Source organism: Dendropsophus ebraccatus, chromosome 11 (genome assembly GCF_027789765.1).
Source record: "Dendropsophus ebraccatus isolate aDenEbr1 chromosome 11, aDenEbr1.pat, whole genome shotgun sequence".
Lineage (NCBI taxonomy): Eukaryota > Metazoa > Chordata > Amphibia > Anura > Hylidae > Dendropsophus > Dendropsophus ebraccatus.
Window position 1 is genome coordinate 17,631,303 of NC_091464.1, and position 23,823 is coordinate 17,655,125.

The following is a 23,823-nucleotide window of genomic DNA, read 5'->3' on the forward strand; positions in this document are numbered from 1 at the left end:
AGCGAACGGCTGGAGCCGCTCACTCCACAGTGTGCACTGACATGGTTTTCATGTCAGTTGTTTGCAGCACCACTAGGGATTCCATAGACGGAAAGGTAATGTATATTTCGTAATAATCACGGCCGTTGTACAATGATTTTACAAAAATATACGTTGTGTGAACATAGCCTTAGTGTTTGCCCTGCCTTTCCCACTGTGGTCAAGGTATATGGAGGCTGGGACCTCACTGCACTGGGGAAACTTCTCCATTCCCTGAAGACTGATAGCCTGTGTAGGTTATTTGAGACAAGAGACCCCGATCTCTGGTGGCACAAATCTCTGGCTGCAACCTCTTTACATGTGCACTTCCACGGAGCGACGGCAGCAGATCACTGCTATCACAGTCGCTTGTTTTCAACATGTTTGGAAAAACAAGCAACGCAACGATCAGCTGACATTAACGATGTCGGCTGATCATTGCCCTCTATTCCACGGAACGATTATCGTCCGTAACGGCTAATACCAGCCGAATACAGCGGATAATCGTTCCGTGGAATAGGGCCTTTACTATATGTGCTGGAGTAACTGAGCTAAAATGTTTCTCTTGCAGATTCTTGCAGAGAAGAGCCATGTCTTGGGACAGATGGAAAAGACAAAGTGAGCGACTGTGATCAGAGAAGACAACACCAGATTCACTGGCTATAAGTCACTGTCATCATTTCTATAATCTGCAGAGAAGGTGTAGCACTGATATCTACTAATATATGGTCATTGTATATGGGGGATATTGCCTGTGTATAGTATATTTCAACAGGTTTCACATAATAGCCTATGTGACCATCAGTATATGCACACACACAGACACACACACCTCTGTATAGTTGCCTTGGGCAGCAGGGAGGCTTGATCTCTCCTGGGAATGTCAATACAGAAGAATATTTGCAAAAATGTGATATACTGCATGATATATACTAAATCATGGGACCCACAATACCTGGGCATGAGAACAATAAACAGAATGTCAAGTGATGACCCCCACCCCCTAAGTTACGGGTATATTAACCAGCTTGGGCATAGCAAAAAGCAACCCATTCTGTGGTGATCCTTCCTTCTGTGGTGATCCTTCCTTCTGTGGTGATCCTTCCTTCTGTGGTGATCCTTCCTCCTGTACTCAGCGCGTTCTGTAACACACGGTATGTATTACTAATACTGCTTCATAGTTTTCTGTAGTTTATGTATATTGCATCTTATTTAAGCACAATTTTTTAAAAATTAAGGAGTAAATCCTGTACAGTTATGCTACATAATAGAAAAATGTAAAGATCTAATAATATATTTTCTAGTAAACAATTTCATAATAAAACGGACCTTAAGAAGTCCTTTACGGACGTCCTATGGTCTGGTATTTATACTTATAGCCACACATACTCTCGTTGTGCCAATCATATTGAAGCAACGCATAAGCTGATCTACAGGTGGTATATGACCCCCTCCTGCCTTTCTAAGATTTACCCATCCTGACTACACGGAGGAAGGTAAGGGACCTCCGGCAGTCAGGCCGTGCAATCGGGACCCCTGCAGACACACTGCGGGGGTCCTAATCGGTTAGGCTGGGTTTATACTACGTTTTTGCAATTCATTTTTTTTTTCCCAGCCCTTTTTTTTGCAAAAAACGGATGGAAAAAACGGATTCATGTGTGTGGATCCATTTTGATCCGTTTTTCCATTAAATTCCATTATAAAAAAAAGATCAAAACGGATCCATTTTTTTTAACGGACACAAAAATAAGTTTGACTACGTTTTTGTGTACGTTTAAAAAAAAACGGAAACAAAAACAATGGAAAAAATGGAACAAAACGGATACGCACACATGCATCCGTTTTTTCCATACTTGAAAAAAAAAAGATTGCAAAAACATAGAGTGAACCCAGCCTAAGTGACAGGTGATGCTCTGTCACTTACACTTAGATGCCGCTATGGCAGCCCGCCATTGAGGGTGAGGGCCTGGCTGCTGACAGTTCGCTTCATAGCCCAGCACCCCGGCGGGACGTACATTTACGCCCAGGCTGCGGGGATGTAAATGTACGCCCCGTGTTGTTAAGGGGTTAACCTGTTATCGTGTATGTCCATGGTCTCTTTGCATACAAATCTCAAGGACTTTTGCCGGATGATCAATACCTAATGACTCAATGACAACAATGCTCAACACTAATAAACAAAATGTTTTACACCGATTTTAAAGAGAAACAAGAGGTGACATTTTTGAATGATCAATATGTATATATATAGATTTTTTTTTTTTTACAGACCAGTCATGGCTTTCTTGAAGAAATCCCTTTTGCTTGTACTACTTCTCGGATTGGTTTCCCTTTCCATCTGTGAAAAAGAGTAAGTGCTGTATTACTATATTATTATTGAAACAATGAAATAAAGAGGTAGTTTGGACCGGGAGGGTGTATTACGATGTGGCCCGGGCTGCACTAACAAATAACAATTATATGAAAATGCATTTAAAACATGTTTTAAGCCCTAAAATTTGGCTGTTTTGGGACGTTTTTTTTTTTGTAGTGCACAAGCCCTAATAAGAAGAATGGGGCTTGCACAAAGAACTCACAGACACTTAGCAGATTTCCACAGCAACCTGAACCTCTGCCGGCAGCTGCACTTGCATCTGCATGATGGATAAACTTTAAAGTAAACCTTGGAAATGCAGTACCAAATTGCTTACAGCATAAGGCTTTGTTCCCACAACGGCTTTTTTACAAGAAAAAAGACGGATGTTTTAAATGATCATGATCATTAAAAAAAAGTCTGTCTTCATCAAAAGACGGACATTTTTCATGTAAAAAAGACATTGTTAAAACATAGCCGTTCATAATTCTTGGAGAAAGGATATACATGTTACCTGTCATTTAGCTTTCAATGACTGCAATGTGCTCAACAAATGCTGATTTAGGCTATGTTCACACAACGTATCAGACCGTCCGTTCCGTGACCCCGGCCGGGTCACAGAACGGCCGGTCTGTGCCTGGATCATCGCGGCCGGTACTTAAGTACCGGCCAAATGATCCGTCCGGCCGCAGAGCTCTGTTGCGGGCGCATCAGCGTGCGCCCGCATCAGAGCTTCCCATAGCGCACAGTGAAGCGAGCGGCCTTTGCCGCTCGCTTCACTGTGTGAACTGACAGGTCTTTCTGCGGAATTCACTGAATTCCGGCCGCAGAAAACTGACATGTCAGTTATTTGCGGCCCCGCATGGGATCCTGGCCAGAGCATATACGATGTGTATACGCTCCGGCTGGGATCCCATATCAGGTAAGGTTATGTTGCGCTCCACAAAAAGTACGGCCGTACTTTTACGTAGTGTGAACATAGCCTTATGCTGCAGTAAAGTGCCGATAGATTTCAGCAATCTTAGGTGGCTGGGCTAGGTGTTGTAGTACCAAACAAGGCACTTGTCACAGTGGCCAACAGTGGTATTTAGCCGATCCCTGGATACACTGCCATGGCTTCTTGGTTTCGTAGTACAGATGTAGGTAGTGCAGGTGTTGCTGAGTTACTTTGTAGTGCAATACGAGTTATGCAGTCTCTTCACATACAAATGCCACCGGTACAGAAGATAACCATTGTGCTGACTGGGATCCCTTGGACGGGGTGACTTTGCGTATATACTTGGATAGATTGTTGAGGATTAGTTGCAGATAGACGCTGTTAGGTATATCAGAGGTACTTACCCCTTCCTCGGAGTCCCGGACCCCGTCCCGCTGCCGAGAAATCCCTGTTGGAAGCCGTGCGCGCACTCACCAGAGATGGGTCCGACGCCCATAGAGAATGACTGCTGCAGGCGGGCGCACCTTGGGAATGGTGTTAAACAGTAGCTGAGTCTACGGGGATGAACGTCCGCCTTTTCTATATTGTGGACACAGAGTTACACACAGGAACACAGGCCGGGGTAAGCTAGCCGTCAGGGTGTCCCCTTAGGTATGTTAGTGCTGGCAGCAGAGTCGCGGCTTGAAAGTTGCACTTAGCTAACTGCTGGCTTGACTTGACTTAACTGTCAAAACCTCCTGTAAACACCTCCGTTAGCCCCTTGTGTGTGGATGATCCCCTATCTCTTTCACCTCGCTAAGGGGGTTTTAGCCAGACATGGCTAGTTGTGGAACTCTTTTGTATAGTAACTCACTGGTTACACAGTGCTCTCTGCTGACATCACTGTCCGAGACAGAAACTATCCAGAACAGGAGAGGATTTCTATAGGGATTCCCACAGAAAACCTCTCCTTCTCTGGATAGTTCCTGTCTCAGCAGAGAGCACTGTGTCAGACTGAAAATAAAACATTTCCTGCAGGACATACAGCAGCTAATAAGTATGGCAATACTTGAGATTTTTTAATAGAAATAAATTACAAGTCTATATAACTTTCTGACACTAGTTGATATGAAAGAAAAAGATTTTCGTTGGACAACCCCTTTAACCCATACGTTACTTCCCCTGCAGCTGAACCTCAATAGTGTTCTAAGGAACAGTGACACCAAGTGGTGGCAGTAGCATTCTACAGTTTTAAGTATCTGAGCATATACATAGACACAGTACCGACCTGTACTTGCTAGAAAGGAGCAGTGGACACCCTTTGAGGGACACTGCAAGGGCATGACTACCACTGTAGCAGCCATAGCAAATGCTACGGTGCTCAGGGCATCAGGGAGCCAGGCAGGGCAGGCCTCCCAGTTAAGAAGTTCTGGTGCCCGGCCACTCAGTATACTGCTGCCTGTCATTCCAGTAACAGCCTCTATATGGTTAGCTGGAAAACCACAGCTTAATACAGTATATAGAGACAGTAATTATGACAGACAGGAAGGTGTAGAGACGCAGGGGCCCCCTCCCCACTACCCAGGGTCCCATCTCCTCACTTTGAGCTTAGGCTGTTTCTTGCTCCCCTCTGCCAGCTGGAGGAGGTACTGCAAACAACCTCAGCAACCCTGGAGCGTCCCTACATAAAAAGTGAGAGTGTGTGTGTGCGTGTGTGTGTGTGTGTGCGTGTAACTACTGTATGTAGTGTGCCTATTTGTGTGTGTATGTATGTATGTATGTATGTCCATATGTGTGTATCTAATGTATGAAGTGTGCCCATTTGTATGTATGTATGTATTTATGTAAATGTGTGTATCTACTGTATGTAGTGTGCCTATTTGTATGTGTAAATATATGTGCATGTGTATATCTATGCAATGTACCTATGTGTGTGTTTGTATATGCGTATAACTGTATCTTTTCTATGTAGTGTGCCTATTTTTGTGTATAGATAGATAGATAGATAGATAGATAGATAGATAGATAGAGGTGTGTGTGTGGTGTTTAATGTGTATATCTGTGTGTAAGTACTGTTGATGTATATATGTAATGTGCATGTGTGTATCCGTGTAAAGTCTGAATGTGTATGTTGCGTGTACAGTGTATCTATGTAATGTGCCTATTGTGTGTGTGTTTATATAACTATGTAATGTGCCTATTGTGTGTGTGTGTTTATATAACTATGTAATGTGCCTATTGTGTGTGTGTGTGTTTATATAACTATGTAATGTGCCTATTGTGTGTGTGTGTTTATATAACTAAGTAATGTGCCTATTGTGTGTAGGTGTATATATGTAATGTGCCTATTGTGTGTAGGTGTATATATGTAATGTGCCTATTGTGTGTGTGTGTGTGTATGTTTATATAACTATGTAATGTGCCTATTGTGTGTAGGTGTATATATGTAATGTGCCTATTGGGTATATATACACTGATCCCTCAACTTACAATGGCCTCAAGATACAATATTTTCAACATACAATGTTCTTTTGTGGACCACCGTAACCTTAGACCAGACTCATCATACAATGCTATAGACTGTCAGGATCTGCGGCACATGTGAATGACCAGATGATCGACCAATGAATGTGGCCATTTTACTGGTAAAGCCCCAGTAATAGTGAAGAGCAGACAGTGATTGGCTTTCTAGTAGTCAATCTTTACAGTACATATCCTGCCCTGCTCTTTACCTGTGCCACAATGAGTTGCTCCTCTGGGCACCAGATGAGCGTGAATTTTGGTCTCAACATACAATGATTTCAACATACAATGGTCGTCCTGGAACCAATTAATATCGTATGTTGGCGGACCACTGTATATGCCCACTCTGTCCTGCTGTCAGCGTTTTGAGCACTTTGGCTGTAATGAGTCTATACTGTCTATGCTGACCTGTGGGAATGGCACGTTAGCAGATAGTCACTAGAATGAGTAGGGAGAAGTGTGCGCTAAATGTCTTCTCTCCTTCCTCTGTGACATGTGACCGAAACAGACTTCAACGTAAGTCTCAGCTGCGCTGTTCTCTCCCTGCCTGTTCTAGTGATCCGACCTTTTTCATACTATTGAGTTTACATGTGGTATTTTTTATGTGTAAATATGGACTATGTAACACTGTCAGAACTCTGGTACTCAGTTTCCAGGTGACGTGTTTACTTTAAGTCTGATTGATTGCTATGGATGAGCTGGGATGAGTTCACACTCCATTTCGTTGTGTTTCTGGCACAATTTTTATCCTATTTCACCGCAATTGCGCAATTAAAGGGAAAATAGTGGGAGAATCGCTGTAAAAATGTGTCAAAATGCCATACATGAACACAGCCTTGGGGTGCCCTAACACACTTTTTGTCTGGAGCTATTCCGGCCCAAAAAAAAAGAAACTGGCAGAAAAACTGCCAACGCACTTTTTTCCCATGAAATTGTGTTTTTTTCAGGTGATATTTTTACTTTTTGTGGTTTAGGCGTTTTTGTGTGCTTTTTTCCCTCTGCCATCACATGACCTAGTTGCTGGAGCACAAAAAGTGAAAAAACACCAGAAAAGAAGACCGTACGCACAGCAATGCCGTATTTGAGACAACCAGAAAAATCCCACTGAAGTCTACGGTCAGAAAAAGGCCACAGTTAAGCAAAAAAAAGCCGAACCCTTAGCATGCTGTGGTTTGTAAAAACTACCAAAGAGCCTCAATACCACCAGAGAGGAGAGAAAAATGCCACCCTGAAAAAAGGCCATGTGTGCAAGGCAGATCATAAACGTTCATTAACCTTCAACTAATATCTGGCCGCTGGCGTTTAAAAAAAACAATAAAACATGCCATGGAGTTTTTATTAGCATTTTTCCAGGATTTTCTGGCAGTGTGAACAAAGCCTAAAGGAATCGTTCAAAATTATATCCAAAAAATAGCACAATGTTTATACACTATTTAATCGTGGACAACTCTTCTTTTCTTTTTTTTTTATTTGTTTTGTTTTTTTTCAAGTGAATAGAAAACAAATTGGTTTTATTTAGAGATGAGCGAACCTGGTTCAGGTTCGAGTCTCTCTGAACCCGAACGATCGCCATTTTAATAAATGTGGTGACTGCTGAACTTGGATAAAGCTTTAAGGTTGTCTGGAAAACATGGATACAGCCAATGACTATATCCATGATCTCCACATAGCCTTAGGGCTTTATCCAACTTCAGCAGCCACCACTAATCAAATGCCGAAAGTTCAGGTTCGGATCGACTCGACCATGCTCCAGGTTCGCTCATCTCTAGTTTTATTGATAATGTAGAAACAATTACCGTAATGTTTCATTAAATATATATATATTGCCTTTTAACACAGGAGAAGAGAGGAAGAGGAAAATGAAAGTGAGGAGGAAGAGGAAGAAGAGGAAGAGGAGGAAGAGGAAGAAAATGAAGAAAAGAGAGGTTTAGTTAGCGGTGTACTGGACACTGTAAAAGGTCTTGTTGGTATTTAAAAAAGCACAATGTTTTATCTCTAAGGAGAACAATTATTATTAGTTGTGCCATATATAAAATAAAGCATATTTACCTGATATAATGGTCTGTCTTTTTTATGTAAGATCAATATATTCCAGGCAGGGGCATAGCTAGGAGTTCAGCCTAAGGGGGGCGAGTAAGTCTCAGTAGGCTCCCAACCAATTGTTACCTATAGGGAACCACCACAGACCACAATGCTTTCCAAATAATAATAATAAAGGGTATATTCTGCTATATTACTTATAATAAATAGGGATTGAGAACAGTGTAAAAGACTTTCTACAGTTCACATATATAACTGTGTAAAAAAAGGGGTTATCCGGGAATGGAAAAACATACAGTAGCTGCCTAGAAAACAAAAAAAGCTGCAACACTCCAAAATGTACTGAAAAAATAAAGTAGTGAATTTATTTACCCATCAGACATGTTTCAGACCACTGCTTGAAAATAGATCATGTTAAATATTCTGAAATGTCACACCTATTTATAACTTTATCATCTATCTATGTACCTATCTATAACTTTATTATCCATCTATATCTTTATCACATATCTATCTGTCTAATATCTATTGGACAGCATGAGGACTACACCATATCTGATGGGCCGAGCATGGGGTACATACACTATGCAATGCTACAGCAAATTTTAGGATGTATTATATATACACATTATATATATATATATATATATATATATATATATATATATATATATATACATAATGTTAACTTAAGACAATTATACGAACAATACTTCAACACTATGACTATTACCATTATGACAACATAATGACCAATACCACTATACCAGGGGTGTCAAACTCCCAGCATCAGCTGTTTCAAGACTACAATTCCCATCAAGCTTGGACAGACAAAGCTTTAGCTGTTTAGGCATGATGGTAACTGTAGTTTTGTAACAGCTGGGATGGAGGGCCGCAGTTTAACACCTGTGCTCTATACAGCCATTGAATAAAGTTCACTATATAAACAAAATATTAGTAATAATACCACATATACAGGACAAAAAATACTGCCATACTATGACCACTACCCTCACCATACACTGATTGGATAATACCACTATACTGTGACTGAATAAAATCCACTATATAGAGACCAATATTCTTCCTAATCAGTCACCATATAGAGGTAGAGACAGCTGTATACAGGTTCTGCATATCCTATAAGTAGAGAAGAGCGAGCTTGGTACTCGTTCGAGTATTAGGGTACTCGATGGTACTTTAATATTTCAGACGAGCATCTTGTGATACTCGAGACAATGGCATCTTCCTCTTCCTGCATGTTTGGCGGCTTTTTTTCAGCCATTCATCATGCAGGAGAGTCTTTGGGGGCTCATAGCATCACGTGGGAACCCTACATGTCAATAGCAGCGATTGACTGACCAGATCAGATGACCTGGGCATATAAGAATCTGCACCAGCGGTGCTCGCCTCACATGCATGCTGGATGAGCATAGGGAAAGAGCCGCTGATTGTCAGGGAAAGCGTTAGGGAGGGAATAAGCATTTCTGTAGGCAGGGATACTAGACAAAGAACCCAACAGCCCTTGTAAGGGCTTAAAATTTTCATTTTTTTTTGGAGTACCCCGGACCGCTGGCTAGGACTTGCAGTGCAGCTACCACAATCTAAGCTGCACACTGTTGTGATCGACTGCTGACACATAGGGGACAGCAGGTGGTGCATACAGACTGCTGCTGCTGTTGTACATTGTATTGCTGTGATTTGTAGTATAGCTGCATATAACCTCTCTGCTCATTGTCCTGTGTAACAGGTGCCATACACCATAAAGCACCACACACAGACTCCAAAAACTAGTCTGACCATTAACTGTTGTCATCTGCTGCCAGTCTACAGGGTTGCTATCTTTCTTAGTGCAGCCATGTCCAATCTCACTGTCCTGTGAAACAGGCAGGGCTGTGGAGTCGGTAAGCCGCAGACTGACTCGGACTCCTGCTCCTTCATAAATGGCCGGTCATATACCAGGGGAGTTATTTATCACACAGGCTCAGCAGCTTCTCCCTAATGTCCTACATGATCCTGGGGCGACTTCTGAGGGAATGAGGAAAGATATAAAGCAGCTTCTCCTGTGTGTGCAGTGGTTGCAGCCAGTCTCCAGCCTCCATGTCCAGAACAACTCACAACTAGACTAGATGGAGCAGGTGGTCTTTTCCTGCTGACAATCTTCTATGTTTCTAACTAAATATTCACCATACACACAGAAACACTGCTAACAATGCCAGATACCTGTAATATAGAGGTCAACCATAGTAATATAGAGGGGTCACACACAGTAATATAGAGAAGTCACACGTAGTGATATAGAGGGGTCACTGTGGGTGTGAAGGCACGCCATAGCACATACACACACACACAGCCTGCTGCAGCCATAGCATCAGTGGCGGATTATAATGTGGGCGGTTTGGTCGGCCGCCCGGGGCCCGAGGCTCCGGGGGGGCCCATGCCACGCCGCCCACATTATAATGCACTCTTGTGACCGCAAGCATTGTTTCGCCTGTGGTCACAAGAGTCTCTTGTTGCCTCCGGCTGATGCGCGGCTGCCGGGGGTGTCCTGTCCTCTCCCCAGCAGCGCGCGCATCACACAGCTCCTAGTGCCGCCTGGGGCCCTGACTTCCGGTACTGGGAGCGCACGTACCGGAAGTAAGGGCCCAGGCGGCACTAGGAGCTGTGTGATGTGCGCGCTGCCGGGGAGAGGACAGGACACCCCCGGCAGCCGCGCATCAGCCGGAGACTGCAGAAGGAGAGAGGATCGACGGGGGAACGCAGGGTAGGTGAGTTGTATTTTGTTATTTTTGTGTTACTTACTGACTGGGGGGACCATCTATAAAGGGGGGAAAGAGGGGGGGACCATCTATAAAGGGGGGGAAAGAGGGGGACCATCTATAAGGGAGGGGGGAGAGGGGGACCATCTATAAAGGGAGGGGGGAGAGGGGGACCATCTATAAAGGGAGGGGGGAGAGGGGGACCATCTATAAAGGGAGGGGGGGAGAGGGGGACCATCTATAAGGGAGGGGGGAGGGGGGGACCATCTATAAGGGAGGGGGGAGAGGGGGACCATCTATAAGGGAGGGGGGGAGAGGGGGACCATCTATAAGGGAGGGGGGAGAGGGGGACCATCTATAAGGGAGGGGGGGAGAGGGGGGAGCCATCTATAAAGGGGGAAAGAGGGGGACCATCTATAAGGGAGGGGGGGAGAGGGGGACCATCTATAAAGGGAGGGGGGAGAGGGGGACCATCTATAAAGGGAGGGGGGAGAGGGGGACCATCTATAACGGGAGGGGGGAGAGGGGGACCATCTATAAAGGGAGGGGGGAGAGGGGGACCATCTATAAAGGGAGGGGGAAGAGGGGGACCATCTATAAGGGAGGGGGGAGAGGGGGACCATCTATAAAGGGAGGGGGGAGAGGGGGACCATCTATAAGAGGGGGGAAGAGGGGGGGCCATCTATAAGGGAGGGGGGGAGAGGGGGGCCATCTATAAGGGAGGGGGGAAAGGGAGACCATCTATAAAGGGAGGGGGAGAGGGGGACCACCTATAAGGGAGGGGGGAGAGGGGGACCATCTATAAGGGAGGGGGGGAGAGGGGGACCATCTATAAAGGGAGGGGGGAGAGGGGGACCATCTATAAGGGGGGGGTAGAGGGGGCCATCTATAAGGGAGGGGAAAGAGGGGGACCATCTATAAGGGGGAAAGGGGGACCATCTATAAGGGAGGGGGGAGAGGGGGACCATCTATAAGGGAGGGGGGGGAGAGGGGGACCATCTATAAGGGGGTGGGGAAAGAGGGGGACCATCTATAAGGGAGGGGGGAGAGGGGGACCATCTATAACGGGGGAAAGAGGGGGACCTTCTATAAAGGGGGGAAAGAGGGGGACCATCTATAAGGGGGGAGAAGGGGACCATCTATAAAGGGAGGGGGGAGAGGGGGACCATCTATAAAGGGAGGGGGGAGGGGGAAACCATCTATAAGGGGGGGCAGAGGGGGACCATCAATAAGGGAGGGGGAGAGGGGGACCATCTATAAAGAGAGGGGGGACCATCTATAACGGGGGAAAGAGGGGGATCATCTATAAAGGGGGGGAAAGAGGGGGATCATCCATAAAGGGAGGGGGGAGAGGGGGACCATCTATAAGGGAGGGGGGAGAGGGAGACCATCTATAAGGGAGGGGGGAGAGGAAAGCCATCTATAAGGGGGGGCAGAGGGGGACCATCAATAAGGGAGGGGGGAGAGGGGGACCATCTATAAGGGAGGGGGGGAGAGGGGGACCATCTATAAGGGAGGGGGAAGAGGGGGACCATCTATAAGGGAGGGGGGGAGAGGGGGACCATCTATAAGGGGGGAAAGAGGGGGACCATCTATAAAGGGGGAAGAGGGGGACCATCTATAAAGGGGGAAAGAGGGGGGCCATCTATAAAGGGGGAAAGAGGGGGGCCATCTATAAAGGGGGAAAGAGGGGGACCATCTATAGAGGGGGAAAGAGGGGGACAATCTATAGAGGGGGACAGAGGGAGACCATCTATAAAGGGGGACCATCTCCTATAGGGTTAGCACCCTCCTCTCCTGACATCCTCTGTGCTGCTGGGACCTCCCCTATAGATCAGCACCCTGCTCTCCTGACATCCTCTGTGCTGCTGGGCGCTGCGACCTCCCCTATAGGACCAGCACCCTCCTCTCCTGACATCCTCTGTGCTGCTCGGACCTCTCCTATAGATCAGCACCCTCCTCTCCTGACATCCTCTGTGCTGCTGTGACCTCCCCTATAGATCAGCACCCTCTTCTCCTGACATCCTCTGTGCTGCTCGGACCTCTCCTATAAGATCAGCACCCTCCTCTCCTGACATCCTCTGTGCTGCTGTGACCTCTCCTATAAGATCAGCACCCTCCTCTCCTGACATCCTTTGTGCTGCTGTGACCTTGAGGCAACATCAGGGGACCAGATGAGGTGGCAATATGTTTATTGGGGGCAGTGGAGGTGGGGTGGGCAATGCTTACTGAGGATAGCAGCAAGGGACCAAACATTATGTTTATTGGGGCCAGCAGGGAGGGGAGGCAGGCAGTGTTTATTGGGGACAGTGGGGGGACATTGACTGGGGGGGGGGGATAGGTTGGGTGGACAGCCCGGGGCCCAGGGTACATTTAATTCGTCACTGCATAGCATACACGCACAGGGTGCTGCAGCCATAGCACACACAGTCCTACACACACACACAGCCTGCTGCAGCCATAGCACACACAGTCCTACACACACGCACAGCCTGCTGCAGCCATAGCACACACACACACACACAGCCTGCTGCAGCCAAAGTGCAGTGTCCCAGAACAGCCCTTCTTATGCTCATACTTTTATTATAACCAGTTCTGTTCTGGAAAGCTCTGCAAACTGCGTGTATTGTGTCATCCCTGCAGTATTCAGGTCTGCTATTTAATTCATTTATTGCATATATATTCAGGTATCAGTGCCTAATGGGATTATGTCGCCTCCTAGTGTTCAAGTATGGTACTTCTCATGTATATTTCTCTGTATATGCCTAATGGTGTGATGATGCAATGGCTGGATGTCACGTGACTGTGCCCTGCTTCCATGGTAACTCCAATGGTCATCGAGCTTTGGCTGGGGTTACCATGTGACTTCCTGTTCCACCAGAGTCTATCTCCTGCCCCATAGGGGATAGGTTGTGTGTTTGTCCTCTCTCCCTGCTAAGAGAGAGGCCTGCGTGTGCTCTGCTGCTCCAGTCCACTGGCTGTGTTCCTGTCTCAAGTCTCAATATTCTCATCTGGGTGTCGATTCTTCAGTCGTTCCTCTCATCATCTTCTCTAATCATCAACAGCAAGTATTTCATTCAAGTCTCATTCCACCCAGCATCTCAACTTCAGTTTCACTACTACTCCCATCATTCAGCACGCTACTCTCACAGCCTATTGCAGCATCACCCATTACTCTGCTTTATTCAAGATTGCCTTATTCCCGGTTGCATCCGGAGAGACTGTTGCTACTAGTTACCACCGTTACAATAAATATACAACTACCATTGTTTCTGAACCTTGGCATTGGTGTGATAATTGGTGCCCTGACTAAGGACAACGAAGAATCGCATGCCCAGTATTCCCGCATGGTCAGGAGCCCGGTTTCCAGCTGTATCACCCTCGTGCCTACATCGTGACCACATTATCCTACAGCTGCCCCGGTTCCTGCCTGTTAGCACCATCTACACTGCGGAGTGGCCCCTAGGGGCCAGGGCATAGCATTTTGGCGTCACGAACAGGATCTTATCTACATTGTGCCGACTACCAGTATTCTCGAGGCGCACTACAACCCCCACAAAGACTTTGCTCAAGACCGCGCTGCGGTCCAGGAGGGGGGTTAACCAGTGTATTGGTGGATGTCCCGTGCGCGCGCTGCTCAAGCCCCGCCTCCCGGCCTTACTGTGTCACAGTCTCCGTTGCCGGTGGGAAGGAGATTAGTGTCGCACCACCGGAAGTCCCCGAGCCCGACTTCCGCCATCACCGCAACCCTGGCCATCCGTATAGCTGTGCCCATCGGATCCACTGCTCTCTCCCTCTCATCACCGCGGCTCACTGGGCCGCCTACGCCCGCTGCGCTCCTGTTCTCCAGGTTCAGCCTGCGCCTCAGCAGCAAGTACACCTCTTAAAGGCACAGTACCCTTGATTCTGCCACCATGTCCACGGCTCACAGTAGTGACTCTGATGGCTCGGGCAGCCCGCCCGCATTGTCTGCTGATCTCCTCGCTCCAGTAGCAAGGGTCCCTGCTGCTGGTCCTGCACCTATGATTACTGCCGCAGTGCCATTCTTTATCGGGCCTTCCAATCTCCCCAGTTATAAAGGGGAACCCCACACTCTAGCTGCCTTCAGAGAAAAGATTGCACGCACTCTTGAACTTGTCTCACTCTCTCCCACTCAGCAGGTGCAGTTGCTGCTAGGACAACTGGAAGGCCCCGCCGCCGAGGAGGTGCGGTCATGGCCAGCTACTGAAAAGTCTGACGTGCAACAGATCCTTAACCGCCTGAGCAGGGAATTTGAGGTACAGTCACCCCCAGAGGTCCGCCTCAAGTTCACCAGAAGCCAGGTGAGACTCTCAGAGACTATGCACTTGCACTCCAATCTGCTTACCGGGCCCTACGCCAAGTCGATACCATAGACCCCTCAGCTGCTGAAGGCATAATTACTGATCGCTTTATAGAGTGAGTGGACTCCAGACTAATCCAGAGTCAACTACGCATGCTAGCCGCTCAAAATCCTACCATGTCCTTCCTGGACTTCAAGACCTTGGCCCTACGGGTGGTTGGAATTGACACTCCCTCTGCTGGCTGTATTGCAGGCCCAACTCCCGTAGATCTGGCGGGGGCCACCCCCGTACCTCCAGTCTCACCTGTGGCTACACCTGTTCCCGCAATTCAAGCCTCACAACAGCCTGCATTTGCTAACTCTCCGGTTACCCCTGACCTCCTTACCTAGGTGGTTGACTCCCTCTGCCAAGCTATAAGGGGACTGCAAGGGGCCTCCTTCACGTCCCTGTCCCAGGACCCTTGCCCTGAGTACCTGAGTCCTGATAGGCCTCCGCCCCAAAGACTCAGGACCCCTGAACGGCCTTACTGCAGCTATTGTAGGCGACATGGACACTACTGGTCCCAGTGCTTTCAGTTAAAACGGGCTACCCCTGGGTCCGAGGGCCAACACCCGGGAGGTCAATCCCCAGGCCCGCAGGAATCACAGTGGTTCTCCAGGTTCCTCTCTCAATGCCCGCATGTAACTCTCTGGATAGACAATGTCCCCCTGGAAGCCCTTGTAGATACAGGTTCCCAAGTGACTACCATACCCAGGCACATTTTCGAGGAACATTGGGACCTGAGGACGTTAGGCCCGGTTGAAGAGTACCGTTTGAAGTTAATTGCTAGTAATGGCCGACCTATCTGACAACTAGGCTACTGGGAGCCTACCATTTGTATTGGTAACCGGGAGTTACCTCGTCAAGGTGTGATTGTTACTGAAGCTCAGGGGGATAGTGGTACTACTGTTCTAGGCATGAATGTTATTCGCCATGTATTTGCTGAACTGTTAGATGCTCTGCATGCCTCTTTGTCTCGTGCCTCTCCCCACTACAGGCAAGCTGTTCAGAAGACCATAGAGGTATGAGATCCGGCACTCCCAGTACGTGTAGATGAGAAGGTTAGAGGATTAAAACATAACCTTTAATGATAAAACTAAAATAATATTTTAAAACCAACGCGTTTCGCGCAGCAGCGCTTAATCATGGTTACAATGAAATAATGAACATGTGAATCATTAAAAGGATACACGGACCAATCAACTGCACGATTCAAAAAACACACATGTGCTGGCTAACTGCAGGTCCAAATCTACACGTCATCTTGAGGCGGTCATGTGACCGTGCATATCACCTGTGCTAAAGGGGAGAAAAGGAATGCCAAATGTTTAATATTTACGTATAATAATATAATAAATCATTTCTGAAGTTCATTCCATATGGCATCCTAGTGTCCAATCGGAATATGTACTCTGCTTCTTTGTAGAAAAGTTTTTTCTTCCAGTCTCCTCCACGCGGAGGGCTGGGGACTTTCTTGATTCTGTAGCATATAAAGCCTGCGATTTCCCCATTATGATGTTCTAAAAAATGTTTTGTGGCTCCTGAGGCATTGAGTCCAGTACCACTTCTTATACCTTGTAAATGTTCTCCTATACGTTTTTTTAGGGAACGTGTGGTACATCCTACAAATTTTTGGTCACATATTGTGCATTCTATAATATAAACAATGTGGTGGCTATTGCAATTTATGAAATCCTGGATTTTAAATGATTGATTATTGGTACTATTGGAGAAGCTTTTTTTGGTGTCAAGATGTTTACAGGTTTGGCACCTATTCGCACCACATTTGTAATTTCCTGTTACTTTATTCTTGTTTTCGCTGCTATCTGCCGTGAATACACTGGGTGATAACATGTCCCGGAGTGACCGTCCTCGTTTGGCCACACAGCGATGTCCTTGTTCCAGGATCTCTGCCAGCACATTGTCCTGTCTTAGGAGGGGTAAGTTTTTGTTTAGAATTTTAACTATTTCTCCATACTCCATGCTATAACAGGTCGAGAAAGTTATTGGTGCAGTGGTGGTGTGTTGCCGCCTACTTCTCAACGTTGGACCTCACCAGTGGGTATTGGCAGGTCCCCATGGCCCCGAAAGACCGGGAGAAGACAGCGTTTACTACCCCATGGGACTCTATGAGTTCACAAGTATGCCGTTTGGGCTCTGCAACGCCCCCGCCACATTTCAGCGGTTAATGGAGAGGTGCCTCGGTCACGTCAACTTCCAAAGTGTATTGCTCTACCTGGATGACGTCATTGTCTATTCTCGCACTTATGAGGACCATATTCATCACTTAGCCGAAGTGTTTCAAGTCCTTATTGTCCATGGCCTCAAGATCAAACCGTCGAAGTGCCACCTCCTCAAACCGCAGGTGAACTATTTGGGGCATGTCGTGAGTGCCGAGGGGATAAAACCTGATCCCGAGAAGATCTCGGCTGTGGGAAATTGGGGCATTCCCAAGACGGTGAAAGAGGTGAGAAGCTTCCTTGGATTTGCGGGCTATTACCTCCGCTTCATACCCCACTTCGCCCAGGTGGCTGAACCACTCAATGAGCTACTCCGTGGCTGTCCTCGAGAGAACTACAGTCGACCGCTACCCATAGAGTGGTCTGAACGTCAGGAGACGGCGTTTCAAACCTTGAAGGCCCTGTTGATCTCGCCTCCCATCCTGGCTTACCCTGACTATAGTCAGCCTTTCCATCTCTACACAGACGCCAGCTTCCAAGGCCTAGGGGCTGTCCTGTCTCAAGTCCAAGGTAACCAAGAAAGAGTTATTGCCTATGCCAGCCGAAGTTTAAGAGGCGCTGAAAAGAATGATAGTAACTACAGCTCGTTCAAATTGGAGTTGCTTGCTCTGGTGTGGGCCGTTACTGAAAAATTCAAAGATTACCTCGCGGCTACCCCATTCACTGTCTATACGGATAACAGCCCGCTAGCTCACCTCAATACCGCGCGACTGGGCGCTCTGGAACAGCGTTGGGCCTCTAGGTTGGCCAACTTCAACTTCGAAATCAAGTATCGAAGCGGCAAGGCCAATGTGAATGCTGACCTGCCTAGAGGTGAGGAAGCCCCAGAGGATGACGACTGGGAAGATGTAGAGATGCCCCCATTTTATCAGAGATTCGCTACTCAGAGTACTACCACGGCGGTCAAAGAGAGCGGGACCTCCCCTGACCCGGGGCCCTATCAAGATTTGTCCAGATGGCAGACCATACAGAATGAGTCTAGAGTCTTGGGGGAAATCTATGACTATTTGTCTACTGGGAGAGTCCCCATGAGAATCAAGAGGCCCTATCCAGACGTTGAACTGAGACGTCTTTGGAGACAGAGGAATCGGCTCTTCCTTCATAGGGGCCTACTTCTAAGGAATTCGTTGGACCCTGTCTCTGGAGAACGATGCCATCAGATCTTGATTCCCCGGCGAGACGCCAAATTGGTGTTAGATGCCTACCATGACCGTTCCGGCCATTTCGGGGTCCATAAGACTGTGGCGACCATCCGTCAACGGTTCTATTGGATCGGGATGCGGGCTGACATTGAGAACTGGTGTGCTGAATGCCCCGCCTGTAACATCTCCAAGGCGGGAGGAAGAGAGGCTCGAGCTCCCTTGCATTCCATTGTGTCCCACTGGCCAAATCAGCTTGTTGCCTTGGACCATGTGAAGTTGGCCCCTGACGAGATGTGGATACACCTATGCCCTGACCATGGTCGATCACTACTCCAAGTGGGTGGTCGTGGTACCCGTTCGAGACTTGACTGCAAGGACCACAGCCATCACTTTCTACAAAGAATATGTGAAACACTACGGCTGTCCTGAGTCCCTGCTCACAGACCGAGGCCCGGCTTTCGAATCTTAACTCTTCCATGAGCTATGCACTTACCACGAGTGCAAAAAGCTTCGTACCACGGCTTATCACCCACAAGGCAATGGTCTCTGTGAGAAAGTCAACCAGGTCTTCATCAATATGCTAAGAACAGCTTCGGTGGCAAAACGGGTGGAATGGCCTCACCTGTTGGATGAGCTGGTGGAAATCTATAACAACACCACTCATTGCTCTACAGGCTACTCTCCTTTCTATCTGATGTTCGGGCGCCAAGGTCAGCTTCCTCAAGACCGCGCGCTTGGAGTTCAAGTAACTGACACTGCCTGATACCGACTGGGTCCAAGAGCATCAGAGGAGGATTCAAGACGCCCGAGAGATTGTCGACCAGAAGATGGGAGAGGCCCACCAGCGTCAGGAAGATGCTTATAATCAAGGGGCGCATGCCACACCACTAAGAGTGGGGGACAGAGTCTGGCTCAAAAAGTATCACCGCACCCACAAGTTGGAGAGTCTATGGGAGCCTGATCCCTATATCATTTCTGCTATTCCCTATCCAGAGACTGACGTGTATGAGGTCAGGAAGCCAGGTCTGGCCCCTCAAACTGTACACCGGAATAGGATAAAGCGCTGTGTGAGGGAGGATCTGCAAGGCCTCACAGCATCCTGTCCAGCACCTGTACAGGCACTTCCGCCAGCCTCAGAGGCTCCATCTAAACCGGCCTCTCTTGAAGATATGTTCCGAACTGAACCATTCCTCATGGCCATTGGCTATCAGGGAATTCCTATGAGCACCCCAGTTATCCTGCCTCCTGCGGCTTCGCCTCCTGCGGTATATCCTCCTCAACCAGCTGCTGTCAATGACCCCCAATCTGTTCCAGAGCAAGCTACTCATGAAGCCAACCTCATGCTGAGACAGTCTGAGCACTCAACTCAAGGAACACTACAAATCCGCTATAGAGACCAAAGTCCTTAAACTGTTCCTGTTTTGTTTTGTTCCTGTGTGATTAAAAAGTTCTATGCAACGTTCAAGGTTCGTGCCTGGTCTTCCTGACCAAGTTTCCTTATTATCATCCAGCTATGTGCTGATGGACACTCATTGACCAAACTGTTCTCTAGTGCCTGTCCCAGAGCCTTTACATGGACGATGTTCTATATTGCCTAAAGAGACTCTACCAGAGACACTTATCCAGTTCTTCCTAAGGCACTTTCATGATTATGTGATTGTCAGAGGTTTATTATTGCATTTCAGTATTGCACTTCAGTAGTCAAAAGTCTATTTTTTTGTCAGAGTCATATAGATAGTCTCAGAGTAAAGTGTGTCTTTCGAAAAAGTATTTTCTCACAGGGTATATTTTTATGTCAGAGTCAGACAGTTTCCTCCTCCTCTGAGTAAAGAAGTCAGCTACATAGTTATATCTATAGCCTCAGAGAAAGTGTATTTTCTAAAGAGTGTATTTTCTAAAGAAGTGTATTTTCTAAAGAGTGTATTTTTCAGAAGGATCTTCTATTTTCTCCATGCATAGTATTATTATATCTACAGCTGGAAAGATTATTAGAGCCAGTTTTCTTCAGATGTCTTCAGAGTTATGTGAGCCAATCCTCCTCCAGACCTCGCAGTATTTGTTGTCTTTTGTATTTCCCTTCCTTTTGTGTCCAGTGTTCACCTCTGTCTTGTCCCTACACACCGTAGTTGCTACACATAGTCATACCTAACATTCACACTGGTTCATACATATCGCACCTTGGATACCTTTTCGTGTGTTCGGCCTATCGAGTAATTGTGTCGAGTGACTGACTGGTATGTATGGCGCGCCAAATGTATGCTTGTTTTTGTTATTTTATTTTTTCTCTTCAAGGTGTCCAAGACACTTCACACAGACACCCAAGGCAGTACACAGGTCTTCACAGTTCTCTTTCTTCCAGTAGGATAACTCATTGTCATTGGAAACCTACTGTCAAACTGACTGGAATATTGAGGGTCCCCCGCCAGCATGTAAAGTAGTCCTGACTTCCATGTCAGATGGTCCACGCGCTAACTACATGTAACCAGAGTACGTTAGGCACCCCTAGGTGAAGTCCTGCCACTAGTGTTTTCTTTCTCTTCATTATCTCTTGTCACCTGTGCCTTGAGCGTGGGAAACACACATCTACATATTCACTCACACTAACATTCCTTCCTCTTGTCTTGTTGTCCCGGTCCTCTATGTTCATTCAGCCACATCCACCTTAGCTTGTGGTTCGCCGAGGATCGGCTCATTTCTAGTGGGAGGTATGCAGTGTCCCAGAACACTGCGTGCAAACTGCGTGTATTGTGTCATCCCTGCAGTATTCAGGTCTGCTTTTTCATTCATTTATTGCATGTATATTCATGTATCAGTGCCTAATGGGATTATGTCGCCTCCTAGTGTTCAAGTATGGTCAGGAGCCCGGTTTCCAGCTGTATCACCCTCGTGCCTACACCGTGACCACATTATCCTAAAGTTGCCCCGGTTCCTGCCTGTTAGCACCATCTACACTGCGGAGTGGCCCCTAGGGGCCAGGGCATAGCAATAGCATACACGCACAGCCTGCTGCAGCCATAGCATACACACACACACAGCTGCAGCCATAGCACACACAGTCCTACACACACGCACAGCCTGCTGCAGCCATAGCACACACACACACACACAGCTGCAGCCATAGAACACTGAAGAAAAACACCACATTAAGAACAGAGGTTACTGCTACACTACTTATGGCTTCTCCTTTTCGTTCTCTATATTACCCAGGATATCTCCATATTACACTGCTGCTCATATACAGTCATCCAGAATCCAGGAAGAGAACAGCACAGATCTCCCCCCTCACAATGGACTCTTCCAGCTCAGAAACAAACTGCTAAATAGTGACCAACAACTTTTCCTCAACCACCCTAATAGGGCCAGTGTCCTATTAGAATGTTGCTCATAATATACATTGATGAGCAAAACCTATAAAATTTATATCAAAACTCAATTTTAAATTGTTCCAAGATTTTTTTTTAAAGCTGGAGTCGGAATATTTTCTGACTCTAACTCTGACTCCGACTCCAGCCAAAACTAGTTCCTGGTAACAGGTGCCATACACCATAAAGCACCACTTACACACAGACTCTATACGACAACCTCCAAAAACTAGTCTGACCATTAACTGTTGTCATCTGCAGCCAGTCTACAGGGTTGCTTTCTTTCTTAGTGCTGCCATATCCAACCTCACTGCTCATTGTCTTGTGCAACAGGTGCCATACACCATAAAGCACAACTTACACACAGAATCTATACGACAACCTCCAAAAATTAGACTGAGTAATATATTTTCTTGGCTTGCTGTGATCTGTAGTGCAGCTATCTCAGTCTTGACTGTGCAGTGTCCATAAAATGGTGAACCCCAGGGGTAAGGGTCGAGGGTGTGGAGTTCCAAGCGATGCAGTGGGCAGAGGCCGTGGTTCTGGGCAGGGTGACACAGCACCTGTTGAGGAGGTAGCAGTGGCACACCGCAGACATTCACTCCCTAGCTTCCTTTCACAACTTACAGGGTCTCAGGGTACACCGCTATTGAAACCGCAGCAGTGTGAACAGGTGATAACGTGGATAGCGGATAATGGGTCCAGTAACTTATCCACCACCCAGTCTTCCACGCAGTCCAGCCACGCTAGCCAAGGGAGTGGAACCCTTGCTCCAGCAGCTCAGCCTCCTTTCCAACAGCCTGGCCCCTTCAGGGAAAGAAGGGATTCAGATCCACCACCATGCTCCCAGGAACTCTTTTCTGGACCCTTCCTTGAGTCTGAGAAACCAGGGCAGTTGATGAGTCCCGATGCCCAAAATATGCAGCTCACGCAGTCAGTGGGTGATGAGAGTGGGGACTTGCAAGTGGGGTTTGAAGAGGTGTCTGATGATGACGATGAGACCCGGTTGTCAGACAGTAACGTTGTTGTCATGGCTGTAAGTCAAAGTGGGGAGCAGAGTGAGGAATTGGAGGAGGAGCTGGTGGATGAGGACGAGGGGACTGACCCGCCCTACACCCACCCCTTCACCTCCATTATGCTCCACACCCTCCAGCAAGAAGTCCAAGCGCAGCATTCAACTGTCCCTACAACAGACCTTTGAACGGAAGCGCAAATACACTGCCACTCACCCACATGGACAGGAGGAGGAAGAGGAGCAAATTGTTGCCTAGATTGAAGAGGGTACCTATGCTCAATCCTTATTATCTGTTGATCGTGTATGTTGAGCGTGCATTTATTCTCACTGCCATGCTGCGTCAGGCATAATTTTTGGGAGGTTCAACTGCTGTCTCATCTACCTTGTTTACTGAGTTCTCACCGCAATGCTGTGTCAGGCCTAATTTTTGGGAGGTTGAACGCCTGCGTCATCTACCTTGTTCACTAAGTTCTCACCACCATGCTGTCAGGCATAATTTTTGGGAGGTTCCACGCCTGCTTCATCTAAGATAAACGCCCCAGCCAAAAGGAACAGACAGTGAAAATGGTGGATCCCAATTTAGGATCCTTGGGTTGTCTATTTCGAACCATATAAAGGCCACTTTATCGGCTGTTTTTTTAATCTTCGATTTCAAATCAAATCAACTTCAACTTAAGTGCTATTTTGCAGGGCTATCAGGTCATCTATTGTATCTCCAAGATACACGCCACAGCTAAAAGGAACAGACAGTGAAAATGGTGGATCCTAATTTAGGATCCTTGTGTTGTCCATTTCGAACCATATAATTTGTGGTGGATATAAACTTGCTGTGGGTGTCCTCTGCCATCCCTTATTTTCTAGCTGTTTTAAAGGCAGAAGTCAGCAGCTCGGTAAAGGCCACTTGGCTGTTTTTTAAATCTTCGATTCAAATCAACTTCAATTGAAGTGCTATTCAAACTCAAATGCTACTTAAATTCAAACTCAAATTTTAATTGAAACTCAAAATTCTATTATTATTCAAATAAAAAAAATTAATTTTAAATTCGGTCGCCAGAACAGAAGCAGTGGGGAGAAGTGGTGAGTGAGTACCTCTA

The 23,823-nt window shown here is 46.9% G+C and overlaps 1 long non-coding RNA gene across 1 annotated transcript; it reads left to right on the top strand.

Annotated features, from left to right (window-relative positions):
* Positions 1-1,050: 1,050 nt before the first annotated feature.
* Positions 1,051-7,868, top strand: LOC138767297 (uncharacterized). The gene is made up of 3 exons (XR_011358784.1): positions 1,051-1,172; positions 2,288-2,368; positions 7,650-7,868. It is a non-coding gene; the product is annotated as an uncharacterized lncRNA (long non-coding RNA).
* The last annotated feature ends 15,955 nt before the right edge of the window (positions 7,869-23,823 follow it).